The following is a 6,166-nucleotide window of genomic DNA, read 5'->3' as shown; positions in this document are numbered from 1 at the left end:
TATTTTGACATTATTAAAGCTTAATTTTGCATATTATGCTAACATTTGTTCATTGTTATTAGGCCCAGCTGCAGCTGATAGGACGTTCACTAGCTCACATGCATTTTATTATTGGGTATTACATCACTGAGGGGTCTCCATGAACAGATCAGAGCTATGCTGGCTGTATGAACACCTCCACTTGTTGGACATGTGCTGCAGCAGGATGAGTGGAACAAAAGCAGGGCTGAGCTTCACCAAATGTAACTGAGCTGCTGAGAAGTGAAGAGGACGCAGAGGTCAGAAGGTGTTATGAACCACAGACGTCTGTGAGCACGTGAACGAGCCAGCAGACAGAGAAACCAGCGCTGCCTCTCCTGGTTCCTACGCTCCCTCTCTCCTTCACCTCCACTCGCTCCTCCACCCTCACACTTTGTGTCCTAAGGCTGTTTTGGAGTTTGTACCCGTGAGAGGGCAAAGAAGGAACGATCAAAGATTCTCTTCATTTAATCGAGTCGTGAAAGCTTGCTCCTAATTAACACGCACCCATGAAAACACACCAAAGCACACACGCCTGATGGAGACTAGCTGGAAGATCACAGCAGGAAATTTGTCACCCACTCAAATAATTTATCTTAACAGTGAGAGTACTGATGGGCCCAAAGTGACAACAGTTTTGGATAACTGCCTTACAGTTGGGCACGGCATGCATTGTGTGCAATTACAAGAGTGTGTGTGTGTGTGTGCATCATAAAGCACCAGATTTAAGACGGAGGCAGCACACCAGCAGTTTATATGAAACCACAGTGAGAGAAGGTCCAATATAGGAAAACCATTTCTCCTGCACTGCCCAGCATCCCTGACCATCTGCTCCCCTTTATACTGTTTTTAATTGGCTGTAACTCTGTGCAGTACGACTGAAGTTTGCTCTTAGCCTCGTGTAATTAGCTCAGAGAGCCGTTACCACTGACCTGTCGGCATCAGCATTTCTTTCTCTTCTTTCTTCTCATCGCTCCTGCCCTCATTTATTCATCACTCCATCGTTTCACTGTTTTTCTTCTTCTCGGGAGACCGACCTGGTTCTCACGCTTTCTGCTGACATAAAAACACACAACAGCACACGCATGAACACAAGTCAAAGTTTCTGCACGAGCACTGAGCCAACACTCTTGAACAGAGGCTCATGCAAACTCAAGTGTACCAGTGTGAACGTCTGCAAGCCTGTAGATTCACACACACACACTTTGTACTCACACTTCAGGCGTGTCTCTTGTGGTTGGCATTTGCTGAGAGTGTAACCTACTAACACAGATTTTAACTCTGCTCAGAAGCACGAATCACTGATCACACACACAGGACATATTCCATGTTTCATCGTTTTGTTTCTCTTGATCAAAACCAAAAGTTTCTGGATGGAACTGGAGCTGTTCTGGTGATTGATAGCAAGGCAATAAATCAGACAAAGAAATGGGGAACAAAGAATGTTTTAAATAGTAATAATATGTTCATATGATATTGTTTGATAGTGCTGAAATTGTTTTCTAAAAAATAAAGAAAAAGCCAATTTGTCTTGGACTAATTGGACCTTTACAATAGATGCTTTTTTAAAGTTTGGTGCTATTACCGAGTAAAGCTCAGTCTGGATGTCCTTCTCTGGCTTTGATAAGTTTGCATTTAGATATCATGGAGGCAGATGCCCCACAACTGGTACCTAACTTCTACTTTTTTCTCCTCTGTGCTGATTAGCGTGCATCAGCAACTGGCAGCCCTGTGCATACAGTAAGTCTGTGTTTTTACTAGAAGACAGTAAAACCGAGCTGCTAGGTGAACCGACTCTGCATTGCATAAAACTGTTCCAGCTGTTGGCTCGGGTTGCTTACGTGCATAAATCCATACTCAAGGATCAAATGGACGAGCAGAAATCCAGCGGCTTTGGGAACATTTTTCTTTAACCCAACACGGCAGCAACAACCCCAATAAACAAAATCATATCAGTAAAAGGAAGGTGCATTAAATAGTTCAATTTTTGGCCGTATTACGACCTCACACATCACCCCGTGAGCTTGCATTCTTATGTGTGTGCAGAGCAGCGATGTGCACTGTGCAGAAGGACATTTATCCTTTTCAGCTTTGTTGGAAGTGTAGATAAAAACATGTATTATAACTGTTCCCTTAATAGCCTACAATAACTTCTCATTTATAGACATAATCATTTCCATTGCACTTTATATGATTATCATATTGACTGAATAAAGCTGCAATGATATTTTAGAGGAGTGGACAGAACAGAAAAGGATATTTAAAACAATGCAGTAGAAATCTGATTTGCATGCTTTAGTCTCTCTTGCTAAATCAGATTTTGGCATTTTGTAGTGGACAGAAAGGAAGTTAAGTGCAAAATATTTTCTTTACCATATAAAATCAATTCCTCCCCACCTGGGTGGGCGCCTGGTGAGACGGTCTTGGCAGCTTCCAGCACCCTGCTCTGCTAATGTCCCAAACTCACTGGCTGCACGCTGCTAAATCAAATTATGTTTCATCAGACAAAAGCTTTTCTTTTTTTTCCTCGCTACACATGTCCAAATAAGATTGCTGTAAATCTAATCACAGCATAAGGTTTATTGCTTTCTGATTTCTGGCTTTTTATTTGTTTGGCCTCCTGCCAGGTGCTGGCAAGTGTGCCTGAAAAAGTAGCCAAATTAAAAAGTTGCAGTAAACTGAGGGACTCACCTGAGTGAATTGGTTGTGTGAAATAAAATGGTTTTTGTCTTTATGTCTCTTTGATAACAAAAACTAAGCCAAATTGCAGAAGCAGCGAGTCAAAAACAAAGTACACCTGGACTGCAACCAGGTGATGCTATTCACATGCACTAATTAATCATCATCAGTAAGTGTGGGCACCTGGATGAAAGCAGATGTTTTGGCAGTTTGGAAAGACATCTGAGAGAAGCAACTGTTGCTGTTCATCAAGCTTATCAGGGTTATAAGGTCATTTATAAACCGTTAAAGTCCATCGTTGTGCAGTAAGAAAGATTATTGCCAAGTGGAAACCATTCAAAACAGCTGCTAATCCGGTCTTTAAGTGATGACGTGTGAACTCTGCTTTCTGGTCCAAACTACAAGGCTGTTGTGTTTTTAACATGTTTTAATGTTTTGTGTTTAATCTGAACAAGCCCCTAAAAACAGTCAGTGATCACTGTCGGCCTCTCTCAGTTTTTATTACCACTGTTCATTTTAAAGCTCAGTTTTTAAACCCTTACAATGAAACTACAGCCCAGCCCATGCAGCAGTATATTAATGACTAACCTTGTATTGTGGATGGATTATCTCAGTGTTCTCCTGACTGAAGTTTGGTACGTTTACAGCAGCGGTCCCCAACCTTTTTTGCGCCATATGTCCGACAATATTTTCACAGACCGGCCTTTAAGGTGTCGCGGATGAATACAAAAAAATAAATCCACTCACAAAATGACTCACGGACCTGCCCGGGTGTTGGTGACTGCTGGTTTACAGCATCCTGCCATGCAACTGCATTTGTCCCTAACCATTGGGAACCCTCACGTTAACTTTTATCAAGTGGAAAAAAGTTAGCATTCGTCCTCCAGCTTCACTGTGTTTATGCTATGCTAACATAGCTGTGTAGCTAGCCACCACGTAGCACATAATTATATACCAGCTAGCCCAACTTCAGTAACCCTACAAACGTCACTGCTGTTTAGTTTTCTGTCTTCATCTATGTTGGAAGTGATAGCAGAGCTGTACGTTTGAATTTTTCAGAAATCTCTCAGTCAAAACATGCTATATCATGTTTAGGTGGAAGCTAGCGAGCTAACTTCCTGCTAACTTCTAACTCTGTTAAACTTCATAAATTCTGTTTTCATGGATGTTAAACTTAATAGTTAAACCTAGTAAAGCAGCAACGCTGATCATTTTATTAAAGATGAAAGAATTTAGACAGTTTTTAACTCTCAGTGATGCTGCAGTGTTTGTTTGACTTTGGGACCTGAAGCGGAGTTTGGTCCCGGAAACAGCTAATGACGTCAGACTTAAAGATCCCAGGATTGGACGTCCCATCCAATTCAGCCAGAAGTCACACCGTGCACTGCTCAGAGAAACTGAGAAAAAACCCCAGAGCTCCATCTCAGACTCTACAGACCTCAGTTAGCATGTTAAAGGTCAAAGACAGCACAAGTAAAAAAAAGACTGAACTTGTTTAGAAGGGCTTCCAGTTGACCAATAAACTGTTTCATCAAAACAAGATGATAACTAAACAAAAACTAACGCACGAGGACAGAAAACTATGATGAAATGTGCACACACTTTCATTAACAAATGAAAATGAGATGAAAATACTCTGGAGCAATAAGTCCAATCAGAAGTAGCCTCCTTGTGCAGAAAAGTCAGATGCGCACATTCGATGAATTAGATCCCCGTTTCTCACGACAGCATGACAGAGCGTCAGTGCTTGGGAGGAAGAAAGAGCAGACACATTGACACATTTCATAAATGCTCTCAAGAAAACTTTGCAGACTGTGTGGAGCGCCACACTGGTAAAAACACGACAGTCTGAGTTTATATTTAGTCTACTATGATCTCATGATATTTAGTCAACTAAAACTAAAATACTTAGAAGCCCAAATCATGACTAACACCATGATTCGCTGTTAAAATGAAGCCTCTGCTCTTTGTGTAATTTCTTGTCTCCGTGACTGCAGATCGCATCATTCATTGCATCATTCTTCTTCTTCCTTTACCACCTGTGCTTTTTCCCCAACATGTCTTCTCTCTTACTGTAAATCATCTCAAACATGCCTCCCTCGTTCCTGCATCGCTTCTCTTATGAAACATTTTATCACAAGTGTCTTCTTCACCTGCTGCTTCCATATTTCATTTTTTACCCCTCTTGATTAATTCGTGAACGTGCCATCAGTCACCATTACAGCAAGCACATTCTGCTGCGATGATATCAGTCTTTCCGTTCAGTAGCCTTCGGCTTATCTTAAACTGCTGCTCAGCCACAAACACTTGTGCTTTTAGAGGCAGTTGTTGACATTAAGACTCTTCAGCAATCCGAGGCTGTGGTTTCTCCCCTCGGAGGACTGTGTGTGTGTCTGTGTGTGTGTTTACTTAATAATGAAGCTCAAGCCTCAGTATGATTGCAGCAGGAGTCACTCGCACACATTCTCTTCAGATATGGAACATACTCCAATGCCTGCGAAATAACATGCTGTACAATGCACACAGGCCTGCCTGCTGACTCCTTATCCCAGAAATAGCAGCAGTAACCCTCAAGAGGGCCGCGCAGTGGTCTGCCACAGAGCCAACTCTTTCATCTGGGTAGGTGGCACAAGTGTGAGCGCACACGTGTGTGTGTCTGTGTTTCTGTGTGTGCGTTTCAGGGGGTGTTGTTGGCACCAGCAGCCTGTGTTTTGTACTTCCTCTCCTAACCCACACAACCAACTTTACCTCACTGCAAAGGCTCGTACCCACACATACCTGTCAATATGTGTTGGATCAAACTCGATCTGCCTACTGAGCAGCCTCGCACTGCGTGTTCGCTTCAATGTTGCACAAAATTAGACTCCGGTTTAGCTCTGGCTCTCAGTATCGTGGGGAAAGGTGCCCCCACTGGACGCTCACCTGTTTGTCTCTGATTATGTTTGTTAAAATAAACACTTGGAGGAAGTCTGCACAGCTCTATGTATGGAAAACTGCATAGAAACAGTATATAATTTCACTGATGTGAGGCAAAAAGCTCTCGAGGTTATGCTTAAGTAATGTGCAGAGACGGATGTTTAAGTATGTCATCCATTAAATCTGTTATTGAGCTTTCATGCTCAGATTTAAAATGATGTACAGAAAAAACACAAACCATTCTCTGCCTTTAGACATAACTTATCCTACAAAGCTTTAATTCTAGAGTATCGACATATAAACCGGAGACAGAGTTTGCAGGAAATGTAGCGACCTGTTTTCAAGGCACCAAATGTAATTGGACAGTGATCAAAAGCTGCTTCATGGACAGGTGTGGGCTATTTATTCATCAATAAAGCAGCTAAACTGTCTCGAAACCATTCCAAGTTTGGCATCTGCATTTGGAAGCTGTTGCTGTCACAACGTGTGGTCAAATAAGATCCCAGCACACAAAAAACACCAAAAAACAGGAAAGGCAGGCCATCCTTAGGCT

General features: G+C 42.1%; 1 long non-coding RNA gene across 2 annotated transcripts; it reads right to left on the bottom strand.

Annotated features, from left to right (window-relative positions):
• Positions 1 to 727: 727 nt before the first annotated feature.
• On the bottom strand, positions 728 to 2,803 carry LOC113008323 (uncharacterized). Of its 2 annotated transcripts, none has more exons than XR_003270009.1 (3): positions 2,710 to 2,803; positions 2,392 to 2,498; positions 728 to 1,074 (listed from the first exon to the last, which is right to left on the bottom strand). It is a non-coding gene; the product is annotated as an uncharacterized LOC113008323 (long non-coding RNA). The 2 variants fall into 2 exon arrangements; XR_003270010.1 differs by having other exon boundaries at positions 2,392 to 2,495.
• Positions 2,804 to 6,166: the final 3,363 nt, after the last annotated feature.

The sequence above is a fragment of the Astatotilapia calliptera genome, chromosome 16 (genome assembly GCF_900246225.1).
Source record: "Astatotilapia calliptera chromosome 16, fAstCal1.2, whole genome shotgun sequence".
Classification (NCBI taxonomy): domain Eukaryota; kingdom Metazoa; phylum Chordata; class Actinopteri; order Cichliformes; family Cichlidae; genus Astatotilapia; species Astatotilapia calliptera.
This window is presented reverse-complemented; position numbering and strand designations above follow the sequence as displayed.